At 32.7% G+C, this 15057-nt stretch overlaps 1 protein-coding gene across 2 annotated transcripts in view; it reads right to left on the minus strand.

Moving 5' to 3' along the window:
- LOC118766527 overlaps positions 1-15057 on the minus strand; it is a 476986-nt gene that overhangs the window by 441321 nt on the left and 20608 nt on the right. The gene's annotated exons all lie outside the window — the stretch shown is intronic.

Genomic DNA, 15057 nt, shown 5'->3' on the forward strand with positions numbered 1-15057 from the left:
AGGATCGCGGTTTCGATTCCCAGACCAGGCGTTGTGTGGGTTTATTTAGCGAAAACAGCCAAAGCTCCACGAAGCTCCAGCAGGGGTTGGTGGCGATCCCTGTTGTACTCTTTCGCGCCAATTTTCTCTCACTCTTTCCACCTATTTCTTGAGTAATGCTGCGATGGAATGACGTCCTGTCAAACTGAGAGAAGACAAACGCCATAGAAACCGGGCCTATGAGCCTGGCTAGGCTTTGAAAGGGCGCATAAATAATATATATATATATATATATATACATATATGTGTGTGTATATATATATATATATATACATATATATGGTATCTTGAGTGACTAGAGCAAATGATACACCATATATTCATTTTATATTCTGTTGAACTATTTGCACAGGAAACGATTATGGAAGACATTGACATTGTATACCGAGGCAGAAGGAAAAGGAAAAAGTCATGGTGCACAGTTTACAGTTCGTCGGAACAGCTCAGATATTTCATCATGGTTATTGTTGCTTTTGTTAAATGATAGGAAATGGAAATATCCCAGAAATTGCAAAGCATCCTTGAAAGATTACCAATCTTATGTAGGCAAATTAATGTGGCCATTTACAAGATCATTATAGGCTTATGTATGACTGACTTGAATTGACATCATGTCTAAACCGACATATCTACGAAAAAAGTAACTCTACTCGAAACACAATCAAATAAATGCTGTAAGCAAATATAGCTTCAAATACAGGTGTGGGTCTGTTGATGACTAATACTCCCTTGTCGTATTTAACAAGAAATAGCGTTAATTGTGAAGGAAAGCATGTCACATATTTCTAAACAGATCCCATGAAAATCTTTCTCATTGTATTTCTATTCTTCCGATACTGGGGAAATTTTCCCCAGTTTTTCACCCCTACCTGCTTTTGGTTTTCATTATGATTTTCGTGGATTCTGACTGAACCCGTTTAGAATTAGGTCTCCGGCTAATTTCTTTTCAAGAGTTTCATTCCTTTGACAGGATTTTATATTTAGATCCAATAGATCACATTTCCTACAAAGACAGCACGTCGAGTGGTGACCAACTTGGGCTTCGAGCATTTATGCTCCGACCAGTAGAGGCAAATTTCATTTCTATATATATATATATATATATTTCTTAAAAATACAGAACATTATTATGGACTGAAAAATAAGTCACTGTATTACCATGAATAGAATAATGAACTTCTTCGACATCTACGTATGCTCACTCGAAGTGTGAGTAATAAAAATAAAATAAAAGAATAAACACACGTTAAAAGAAATGCTGATATATTTGGGCAAGGATATGATAGGTAGACTGTTTAACATTCATTATGCATACATAGATAAATGCATATATACATATATATATATATATATATAAATGTCCATATCTCTCTGTATATATATATATATATAATAATAATAATAAATATTAGGGAATAAATCCAAATTTCCAGGGAAAAATCAGATTTAGGATTAAATCCAATTTTATAGTAAAATATTATAAAATATTATTAGAGACAAAGCCACTATTTTGCAAAACAAACAAGGAAAGACTTAATCAATACATAAAATTTTATCCATATCTCTGTATATATATATATGTGTAAATATATATATATATATATATATATATATATATATATATATATATATATATATATATATATATATATATATATATATATATATATCTTCTTCAGCTTTATTAAATGTATATTGTATGTAAAGAGGGAGAAATATCAGTATATGGAAATAAAAGAACATAGTCATTCATCAAGCTGGATATATTCCCATATATACGTCTATACATATATGTATACACATACACACTCATACGTACACACACACACATACAGAGACAGAAAAGAATAGCTGCTCAGCTAATAGGACAGAATTATTGGTATAAAAAGGATAGTGTAATATATCCTAATGTATTGCAAAAATGAACCGAAATTAATTGCAGGTTCGGACGGAACTTGGTTAGTAATTTATGGCTTTTTGCTCCACAGACATTAAGACGCACATCCACACACGCAGACACAAATGCATCCCCATACTTCTATATAACATTTTATGGCCTTCCATAAAAAATAAAACAATAAGACAAAATACATATATATTCATATGTGTATATTTATATCTATATACACATATATACGTATATTTGTATCTGTATATATATATATATATATATATATATATATATATATATATATATATACATACATACATACATATAGATATAGATATAGATATAGATAACTAGATATATAGACAGACAGATCGATAGCTAGCTAGATGGAGAGATGTGTGCATACATGTATCTGTATGTAAGCGTGTATTTAAGTATATCTGTATATTACTAACTTTTATTCGTCTGTTTTCGTACAATTATAGATTATACACTTATTACCTCAGATCCAACACAGTACATATTTTCTGTAATATACTTTTGAAAGATCTGTTTGAATACACACACAGAAATACACCCACACACTCCCACACACACACATTCATTTATATTTAGAGCGATATATCATATATATCAGCATACACTCGTGTGTACGCGCCGGTTTGTAGTCACAATTCGTTATATCTATGAATCATATTTTCAAAACTATTAATAAAGTGTATAGTAAGAAGGTTGCAAACACTGCAGGAAGACCTTCCTTTGGAAACGCAATAAAAGTTGTATTTGTATTCTTTTCCACAATAGACAGTTTTACGGTAGTTTAACTATTTCATTTATAGCGGGGCGATATTTTAAATGATAATATAATGAACCGAATGACTGAAATATACTGCCTCATATAGTTTATTGACATCAATTTTTTGATACTACCATTGCCATACTTCCTAAAAGATATACGCTAGTTATTATTATCATTATTATTATTATTATTATTATTATTATTTATTATTATTATTATTATTATTATTATTATTGTTGTTGTTGTTGTTGTTGGTATTATTATTATTATTATTATTATTATTATTATTATTATTATTATTATTATTATTATTATTATTATTATTATTATTACAACTACTAGGTGCACCCGTGACAAATTCACGGAAAATTAAAAAAATGTAAGCATCTGTAAATTGTGTGCTGGTGCCAAGAGAAATGTTCCTATATTGTGACAGTTAAAGGCGGAGAGCTGGCAAAATCGTTAGCACACCGGGCGAAATACTTAGCGGTATTTCGTCTGTCTTAACGTTCTGAGTTCAAATTCTGCCGAAGTTGACTTTGCCGTTCATCCATTCGGTGACAATAAATTAAGTACCAGTTGTGTACTGTCGTCGATCTAATCGATTGACCCCCTCCCCACTAAAAGTGTTGGTACTTGTGCCTACCGTAGAAAAGGTATACTGAGCCTGATACATAATATAGAGAGAAGTGTAAAACCGATAATTACGCAAACGTAAATAAATCTACTATTTAGCGTTAAAATATATTGTACATATTCATAGAACCTTCTTGGTTTAGTGGTAGGGAACATTTTCCTCGTATTTTTTATTCTTTTACGTTATTTCGCTCTCACTTTCTCTTTCACATTCTCTGAGAGAGGTAGAGAGAGAGAGAGAGGGAGGGGGAGACAGTTGACGTCAGGAATCTGAGTGGCGGAGAGGTATTTGTTAGTATCAAAGAAAGGGAGAAAATAGAATTAATATTTTTTATTATTTTGTTCGGTTTATGTATTCAATATTTCCAAATTATTCCGTGCATTACTTGATACAAGAAAAATGTAGAAAGAGAAACAAAACGGTTTTAATCGAAAGCCACAAATTGTGTTTTTTGGGGTTGAGGGGAAACTTTATATTTAAAACAAATTTTTTAGCTGAGGTGTAATCTGATAATTATAACAAATTCAAAATTTAAATTTCGGAACAAAAGTCTGTCTATGTTATCTGGTGTATAGCCGAATTCAAATCTGTATGTGTGGTTGGGCCTTTAATATCCCAGGGGTCAATTTCATTTCGATCTTAGAATTGAAATACCTATCAGCCACTCGGTTTCATGTCGTCGTCTCTCTCTCTCTCTTTCTCTCTCATTACCTCTCTCGCTTGCTTGACACGCGCATCAAATTGAAGTATCTTAATTTTCTTATTAAGGTTGTTGCTGCTTCGATCGCCCAGTAGGCATGGGTGTTGACATATAGGTAAGACAACACATAGGTAGCGGTTTCGAGAGACATAGTTATTTTTTTATTATTTATGCAACAAAATTTATTTCAACAATTTCTTTCTCTTAATCGTGACACACGCGTCAGGTACGTGCAAAAAACAAATTGGCGTATTAATATTATTGATAATCGTAATAATAACTTGTAGCGCGATGCTAGGTTTTCTTTCTTTTCCAACTGTCTAAGCCGGTGTTTGAATATGAGAATAATAATAATAATTATAATTGCAAAATTTCGTGGGATGCAATAATGATTCAATGTGACCACTTGATTACAGGATAGAGAACTGAAATTATTGTTGTGAACAAAAAACAAAAACAAACTTGCAGGATGATTGACGCACCATGTCTCGGTGAAAACAAAATCAAAGTAAATGAAGAAGAAACCTGGAATATACGGAGGTTGTGAACAATAGAGAGAGTGGACGCGATAGCAGATATAATTGGTGCGTTTGGAAGTGTCCTCACTCCATTACAAACATGGCTCAAAGAGATCGGTGCAAATGTAAAGATAGAAATCTCCAAAAACATCATAGTATAATAGTTGTTCTCACAAAGTTCTTGAAGCATGATCAGTAAACAAGTTTCACCTTAGTCTGCTGACTGACACCTTCAATCACACACAGGAAAATAGCTGGATGATCTCATGAAATAATAATAATAGATAGTAACACCAACTACAGCAGCGATAATAATTATATATATATATATACCTCTCTATGATTGAATGTACATAAATATTTATTCTTTTATACAGAAGCGTTAACTTACGTTGTAAATTCGTTGGCATAAAATGCGAATTATTTTGTGAGATTAATCGCTTTAAAACAGTATCAAGAATGTTATTATATAAATCACAAATACCAAATTCCATGATCTATATTTGAGCCAATCTACAGAGAATATCATCAATATATAAACAATAAATATTCATCCGATGGCATTTCTGCTATTTTAGTGATAATTAATTATTCTTTGGAATATTAGTTCTCCATCAAATTTATGGAATTATTATTTGTCTGTCGTCTAAGGCAACTTACATTAATTTTCCTTCATATACCGCTGATATGTTGAAATGACTAAATTACTCCTGTCGAGTTGTCAAGTCTCAAGACATTGCTTGCTGCTTTTTACCAATTCAGTGCTTTGCCCAAGGTCTGAATGTGAATAAATGTAATTGTACACACTAGTAGATTATGAAGAGAAAATTAAAATATTCCAGTACAACATTATGTCATATCCTCCAAAATGGACCTACTAAAAGTACGTGAGAGAAGTTTTAAATATTGTATTTGTATTTAAGATTAATCTTCCCGGTAATATAATTCGCATTACTCTGTCAAATGTAATTCAATAAATGTATAGTACAGCATTACCACCCTACTCAGTGTAAGAATAAATATAGTCATTGATCAACAGAGTATTCGGTTGAGAAAGATATTCTGCAATGTGCAAACATAGATTGAAGCTGCAAGTTATATGATGTAAAAATAGTATATTAATGAGCGGTTTGTTGGACTTAATTATGAATTACTATATATATATATATATATATATATATATATATATATATATATATATATATATGCGTATGTAAACATATATATAGTCACTTGTGTCATTGAGGTATAGCGGACGCTTCTGTGTTAAGGGTGGTGTCAGACTGATTTTAAAATATCTCCATGCGAAAGCGCAGTTTACCAGTTTACTCCTGCTGTTGTTTTCCTTCGAAGCTTTCACCAGCAAAAGCCTCCTATCGTTCAGAGATCTTGCAAAAAGGATTCATATCTGACAAAATTTGTTTAGGTACAAATCTATGTCTTCGCGAGAATATTAAGTGCTTGATCTACCGTAAGTTGATTTGCAGCATATATACATTTAAATATTCGCACAAGTGCTTAGAAAATTTCTTTTCGTAACGCAGGAAGGCATACTATTATGTTTCATATGAATTGTTTAGACCTGAGATTATCACAACAACATTTATCCTATTATTTTCAGTATAGACCCCCTAAACCATTGCTATAAAATGTACAAATTTAGAACTAAGATCCCAAGTCATTCAGCTTTCAGTTTGCTAATATATATATATATATATATATATATATATATGTGTGTGTGTGTGTCTATGTATGTGTGTGTGTGTGTGTGTGTGTGTGTGTGTATTTCCACGCATGCTACACATTCGTTAATGCAGGTAACATGTAAGTTATACACCAGGGTCATTTTTATACAATCTCATTCACGTACAAAATATTTCCGTCTTCTATACGGATTTCTCAATTTACTTGAAGCAGGTACTAAGGGCATTAAAGTGAGGGTTTATATTTTTGTCTATGATGTTACAAAACGACGTGAATGTGTATAAAGTCAGTTATAATCTACATCCATAACTGAAGAACAGATTAGTTTCTGCTTATAAGTTAGGAGTAAAATACTGGGATTTCATAACATTTCGACATTATTCAATTGATACTCACATGAATTAAATTAGCATTATCAATATGATGTAAGATTTGTAATTCAATCGGCCGGTTTCATGGTATGTACGTATATACAATCGTATGGAAGGCTGAAATGCCCAGGCTACAAAAGTCTCAGCTTTGTTTCAAAGGACTTTATCTTCCATTATTTTATTAATATCTCCCTCTGCTAACTTGATATATTTCTCACATATATATACAATAATTAATATCACACAGGTGCTGGATTCACACCTTTACAAATGCACAAAGGATAATTTTATAACAGCAGTTTGTAAACACTTGCAATTAGATAAATTTTCAAGTAGTAAATATATTATATATCATCAAATTTCCAAAAACGTTTGTATTATCCAATGTATGATATATGTGCTACGCATGATATATTTGCATTGCTGATTGGGCGTTTTTCTAATAATTGTTTTAAATATAACGAGGTTATTGCTCATTTATCGAATATTTATTTAAATTATGAATAATCGTAAAACGAAGTTTCATGGGGGTCTAGTCTGACATTTTAACAAAAGTTAATAAATTACAAGAGTAATATTAAAACATTTTTAGTTTTGTTGCCAGAACATGCATTTAAGGAGCATGTACAATAGGAAATTAATTGTGAAAGATATAAATTTTAGTAAAACATATTTCATGAAACATTCTAATTATAAGAAGATATCTCAAGCAACATCTCTTTCAGCAGATATTTAATAAAATCCCAAAAGTAATTGTCATTTCGAATTTATCAGATGTAAATAAGGGATTCAAGTGAATGGACATTATAAATTCATAGCTTTATATAAGATATTATGTATATATTGGATGAATGCAATATTGTATTTTAAAAACTGGCAATGAAATTATTATCCCAATAAATATTAATGTAATATCATGCTTAGGCTTTATATAATATCATCTGCATAGGCAATACTTGACAACCTTCTCCCACAACGATCCATTAGAACTTACTTCTATATCCAGAGGCTACACTTGAGTGGTTGGGTTTTAATATCTTTCATATAATCCATATATAATGTTGGACGAAAACGCAGGTGGTGACAGTTAAAATGATTCACACAATAGCTTAATATATGTTTAACAAACACTCATGGAAAAAGGGCTTAAGCGAATATCTGCTGAAATAAGATGTAATATATGGATACACACATGCTTACCATCCACAAGTGGGTGGGGAGGGAGATAAAGAGAGAAAGATCTATGTATCAGTAGGCGGAGAGGTGCATCAGTCATTATTGAAGTTTTCTGTTATCGAGGCAACCAGATATAATCACTCAAATATTGAAATCAGTGTCACCCAACAAAAAAGTGCCTATTAATTATTCTTTAGTTTATCTCCCTACTATCCAATATATAAACATACATATATATATATATATGTGTGTGTATCTGGGTGTGTGAATCTGTGGTGTGTGTATGTGTGAGTTTGTCTATGTATGTACATGCATTCATATATATATATATATATATATATATATATATATATATATACTAGCGGTATCACCCGGTGTTGCTTGGGTTTGTTTCCACCCTTTAGAATCGAAATTTTTGAAAAGTAAAAATTGTGCATTATGCAACTTCTTATTCTCTTCAAGTGAACAATTTTCCAGTTGAAATACACCGAAAAATGGTGACACAACAGTTAAAGATCGTAAAAAAATAGGGATTTTCATAGCAAAAAGCACCTTTTTGACGTAAATAATTTTTGGTGTTAACATGGTCCGATTTGAATTTTATCTTCTATCACACTCTCAAATTTGGTCAACTTGCGCTGCTGGGTATCGAAGGAGATAGTGTTAGTTGAAGGCTACCAAACCTGCAACACACAGACAACTTCAGCTTTACATATATAGATTTGCTACACACAACTTGCCAACCTTAATAATGAAACTTGGTAGATCCAAAAGTTAAACACACATACACACACACACAGATACACACACATACACACAAGTTGATTTATATATATATAGATTTCTCAACGGGGATTTCAGGGGAGGGTTTCAGGGAGTCGCTGGTGATGTATCGTGACGATCATAAATCCGGCCTGCTAAAATTTGGTTAAAGTGATTCAAGCTGCAGCCTCAACGCAAAATGGTCACATTTAATTCAAAGCGTTAAAAAGGTTATGAGAACAATTGGTATGTGTTCACAAAGTCCAACGATTAATACGAAAAAGCCCTTCCGGCTACATCCCGAAAATTAATTTCTTTGCCGAATTTCTACAATGTTTACGGCGATTCGTTTTTATATCTTGATTTTTTTTATTTTTCATGCAATTTACGCATGCTAGCACGCGTGGTGAACACAGTTCACGTCAAACAGCTGACTGAGTAAAGTTCACTATTCAGTACATGGGATAATGCCTAAACAAACAGATTATCGATTTTTGCACTTGCGAATTGAATTTCGGAACAATTTTCATTCGCCTAAACTTTAAGTGACCCATTTTTGGTGGTTCTACGATTTGTTGGCTAGGAGGAGATGTGCCAGGAAGTTAAAAACACAGACACACACACATATACACACACAGACACACAAGTTGAGTTTTATATATATAGATATCCTCTGGAAGTGTTTTGGTTTCTTTCATCATCTAGAAACCACCGATATTTAGGGACCTTTGGAGGGGGAAGGTCTCAAGAAAGAAATAGGACGGAGATTGGCGTGTGGTGAAGGTTGTATAAAGGAAGAGGAGAATAGCCTGGCTTGGTATGCCAAGGGGAGTAAAAAAGAAATGATTGAAACAGTGAAAATGCAGGGAACCTTAAAAGTGAACGATGCCGCAGCTCCAACACGAATTAAAAAAGACCAGAAAGTGCAGATGAGGAAAATTAGGGAGGACAAGAAAATGCAGTTTAGGTCTTCAAGAATGAAGATGAGCTTGATTGGAATAGAACCTAGCAATGGCTGCAGAACGGAGATTTAAAAGGCCACACCGTGGCATTAGTGTGCATCGCTCAAGGGCGAGCTCTCAGAACAAACTACTCCAAATATCAAACGGATGTCTTTCTTCCCCAGAAGGGACTAAACGTAGAGGGGGCAATACTGGTCAGGCAAATGGATAAAGCCAATTACATCGACTTCAGTGCATAACTGGTACTTATTTAATCGACCCTGAAATGATGAATGACAAAGCCGATCTCGGCGGAATTTGAGCTCAAAACGTAACGGCAGACGAAATACCTCTAAGCTTTTAGCCCGGCGTGCTAACGGTTCTGCCAGCTCACCTAATATCATACTGATAAAATCACTGACTCGACACAGTGTAGGATGAGCTCTGAGAAGGGAGAAAGTATAAACCATATTGTATTGTTTCTTTGAATGACAGGAGAAGGCACTACTTGAAACCTTTGTTGATTTGTTATTGCATTCTTTCAAGTAAATAACAACCTATAATTAAGACCTCTCCGAGAGTCTAACCGTAAGAGCATCACGGCAAACCACAGCATATACCCAAGGCATACAGAGCTGCACTCGGTTGTGAAGTGAAAGCACGTTATAAAAATAAAACTACTGAATGATAATAATAATAATAATAATAATAATAATAATAATAATAATAATAATAATAATAATAATAATAATAATAATAATAATAATAATAATAATAATAATAATAATCATCATCATAATAATAATAATAATAATAATAGCTGCCCAGTCTTGGCTAAGAAGGAATATATTCACAGACGTGACAGAGTTGGAACCTACATACATTGGAAGCTATGCCAACATTATGGAATAACAACAGAAAAAAGATGGTATAGGCACACACCAGAAAAGGTCACAGAAAACGAGAAAGCAGCCATACTCTGGGATATTCCGATACACACAGATAGAGAAATTAAAGCCAACAGACCAGATATAGTTGTCAGAGATCATGAAGAAAAAAAATGCTTTCTAATTGATGTATCAATACCGGCTGATGACAACGTGTCTCTAAAAGAAATGGAGAAACTCTCAAAATACAAAGACCTGGAAATAGAGGTAACTAGAATGTGGAATCTGAAAACAGAAACAATTCCTATCATAGTAGGTGCATTAGGCATGATAAAAAAATATTCAGACAAATACATAACAAAAACACCAGGACTTACAAACACATATAACATACAGAAAATTGCACTACTAGGCACTGCACACATCCTACGCAGAACACTTTCCATACAATAACCATCAGAGCATCACAACAAATCACAGCACATACCCAAGGCACACAGAGCTGTGCTCGGTAGTGAAGTGAAAGCACGCTATAAAAATAAAACTACTGAATAATAATAATAATAATAATAATAATAATAATAATAATAATAATAATAATAATAATAATAATAATAATAATAATAATATAATAACAACAACAACTACAACGACGACGACGACGACGAGGGTGATGATGATAAAAATGTTTTTTGATCTGGTAGAAGGCCTAAAATTTTGAAAATAGTTGCAGTCAACTCTATAGCTTGATTGGCGCTTTATTTTATAGAAGCTTGGAGAATGAGATGGTTTCCAGTGATATCTGAATGGAATGAATTATAAAAAATCTCACAGAGTACTTTTCAAACAAAATCATAAAAGTTTAGCAGCATGAATATGCATGATGTTAAGAATAGTTAACTTTAGATGTACAAAAATATGTGCATGCTGGAATAATACAAAGTGATAAAAGGAAATTATAGAACAGAAGGAAATCGTTTGGGAGATAAATTAAATTGTAAATACAATGTACGGGCCTGAGATGTTTACAGGCCTTCGCTTTGTAGGCAGTGTCACAAATACTGTCTGCAAAAGTAATCCCTATACATGCAAGGATGACTTAAATTATTTAAACTGAAGGACGGAGAGTTAGCTCCCAATGCACAGATGCATCCATTTGCAGTCGATTGTAGAATGTTTGTAGTATAAAACAACACATGAAACCGATTGAAGTTAGTTGAAGAAGGAGCAGAAGAAAAGAGAAACAAGTCCAGTTTTCTCTTTAGATATAAAAGGGTTTTCCTGAAGGGAATATTAACTCAAAGGATATTTAAAGATTACACGCAGTATTAAAAAACAAACAAGTTAGTGTAGAAAAAACAATAAAATGTTAAAGGAAAGATCTTTCATTTATTTTCATGACAAAGATAGGTGTTTTGCAAAAAGCTATTGAAGACAAAGGCCGATGGAATGATGTGAAAAACAAGGGATAAATCCCTATAGTTAGATTGAACCAAGATAAGGATAAATCATAAACGATGTTCACCCAAAGGTAGATTATTCGGCGATCAAAAATTAATATGGTTATATTGTAAGAGAAGGCATACAGCAAAAATCAAATGCATGGAGCTGAGTGGATTTCTGAAATAGTTAAGTGGAAATTTTGCAGATAATACGTTGAAATGAGGTAGTTTGTTACACAGTTCAAGTTAGACACAAACACATGAAATCTTTCGTTGCCTTCGTTGATGAGAAGATGAAAATATGTCTTGTAATACGGATCGGCATGAAATTTAATGACTCATTCAAGAAAATGTTAAATTATATACCAAGCAGAATTATGGAATACGGAACCCAGGCATAAAAAATTTGATGCAGCTAACCTCCTGTGAAACCTAAGGAATTATGACGATGAATTTGAATGTGCATCTTCAAAATTTAGTTTTTAACATAGGAGCGGGTCCCGTGCATAATGTTTGTATAATTCGCTTACCAAGCATCATCCAGGTACAAATATGAATTCCAGAAAGGGACTCTTGCAACAGAGAGGATGAAATTGACTCTCGTAAGCGACAAATGGTTTAAATCTGGTAAGAATCATTAGCAAACTATTTGCAGCATGTCGCGGAGGATTACTAAACGCATACGTCAATGGTGATACTGCGAAACTATGTGCCAAAGATTATAATGTGAAGAACGAAGAGAGGAAGGTATCGCTAGCCAATGATGCCACCCAAAAAATCGAAAGTGTAGGAGAATTCAGAGACAAACAAGGGCAAAAATGAAACTACATAACTATTCCATGCAACAAATCAAGAATGTTGGAAGTAAAGATTGCTGGCTCTGGCTGACAGCCAGAAGAATTAAACAAAAGGCAGAGAGGCTAATTATAGCATCTGAACACAAATCTGATAAGGCAAAGATTGACAATATTCAGTCAGTCAACAAATATAGACCCCGCAGGAAAGGAGACGAAAATATCAATCAGTTTCATTGAATGCCGTACATTAGCAGAAAAGGAAAATAAGCATGAGTGTAGACAAAGTGAGTGCATCGGGATGGTAGCCGTGTGTATGGCTTCAAAACAACAAAAAAGGGGTATGTACACAAACCGGAGGCTGCGATAGAAAATGAAAAGTAAAAAGCTTGTGGGACTTCTTCTTAAAGACTGGGAATACGGTTGAGGCAAGAAGAACGTATACGATCATAGAAGAGAAAATGAATAGTGTAGATGATAGATTTTGCAATTCCCAAAGATTTTACAGTCGATACAGAAGAAACTGAAAAAAATTGAGAAATATTAGGATCTCATCAGAGGGATGAGGGGACTGCGGAACACCAAGACAACAATTATTCATCAGGTAACCGGTGTGGTTAGTACGACACCCAAAGTGACACCAATTTCAATATTGAAAGAGACTGGAATTGAAACTCCCATTGGCGGTACGATGCTGTCACAAAACCTCAAAGAGCATCATTGTTAACTAATAAATTGTGAAACAGAATAACAACAACAACAACGGTGTTGTGAATGTTCATGTTGTAAGGAAAAAAAACATGTTTTTGGCAAGATAAACAAGGTAAACAGGCACTAGAAGACAAATGAATACTATAAACCATTTAGCATGAAAATAAAACGCGAAACTTTCAGCGACTTGTAAGTCTAACTTTAAAAAAAAATATCCGCATGGATGGTTCAATCTATCAACAAATATTATAAGTAATAAAAACACTAATTTATTAAAATAATGCTTCGTAAATCTATGGCAGATTTCCTTTCATGCAATACCAGATTATTCAGTCATGTCAAAAGCAAATTCGTTCCGTTCATTCTTGTCAGAATCTTGCAGACGCACAGTTAGTATACGCTCGTTTAACAATGACAATATTACCAGACTCTTTCACAGATTTTGCTTTTATAATGATGATAAAAATCAAGATCGGCATTAATTATCTTATTAAGAAAACGAGAACACCCACAGCAAAATAGCTAAAATAACACCAGCTAAAACAGCAGTTATAATAATAATAATAATAATAATAATAATAATAATAATAATAATAATAATAATAATAATAATAATAATAATAATAATAATGACAATAATAATAGTGGTGGCGATGCGCAGTTCTTTTGCCATTCTAGAGAAGATAATGAAACAGTCAAAAACAAAGGAAGAAATAGAGAGAAAGATTAAATGTAAGCAGAGTGAGTTGATAGAAAATTCTATTTCCATAGAAACCTAATACGTAACCATGAGATATAGTAGAACGTCGCGTGTATATTTGTTATAGTAAAATAATAATTTCCTTAGGAAGCCTTCGGTTCATGACATGTCCATCTTAATATGCCACATCTGAATAAACATAATGACTAAATGTGCAATGAATGCCTTGTAATTATCGATTGAATTTTTCCGGACATTTTATGAATAACACTCAGTATGAGATACCGTCACGTGATAGTCATATGTTGCATTATCTATTCCAAAGTCACAAATAATACGGTGTAGAAAATGGTGAAGACTTGCTGATAGTCAGATCTCACTTCATTATGTTCAATTAAGAAAGAGGGAATGGGACCTGCAGTAAACTTACAATATAGATAAGAATGTATTAGGAAATGTTTAATGAAGATTTTAATGTATGTCACGGGAAAATTTGTTCAATTCTTTAATGTGTGTATGTATGTATGTATATATATACACGCATTAGAGTGTGTGTATGCGCGTGTGCGTACGTGTGTATGTGTGTTTATTTGCATTTGCGTGTTTGTGTATGCATGTATAGCGCTAGCATTATGCAATTATACATCAACGTAAATCAATATTATATATACAAATATTTATATATATCTATATATATGTGTATATATAGAGCTATGTATACAGGTGGGTACATACGTATATATATATATATATATATATATATATATATATATATATATATATATATATATGTTCATGCATATATTTATATACAAATATCACGTCACCCAAGTACACATGCATTTACAAACATTCAGGTATATGCATATATATCTTTCTATATATTTCAATCTGACTATAAATATTTCTCTATACACACCTACACAAACACACACACACATAACAAAAATACTTCGGATTATGAAAATCACATCTTTAAGTTTAG

The sequence above is a fragment of the Octopus sinensis genome, linkage group LG16 (assembly GCF_006345805.1).
Source record: "Octopus sinensis linkage group LG16, ASM634580v1, whole genome shotgun sequence".
Classification (NCBI taxonomy): Eukaryota; Metazoa; Mollusca; class Cephalopoda; order Octopoda; family Octopodidae; genus Octopus; species Octopus sinensis.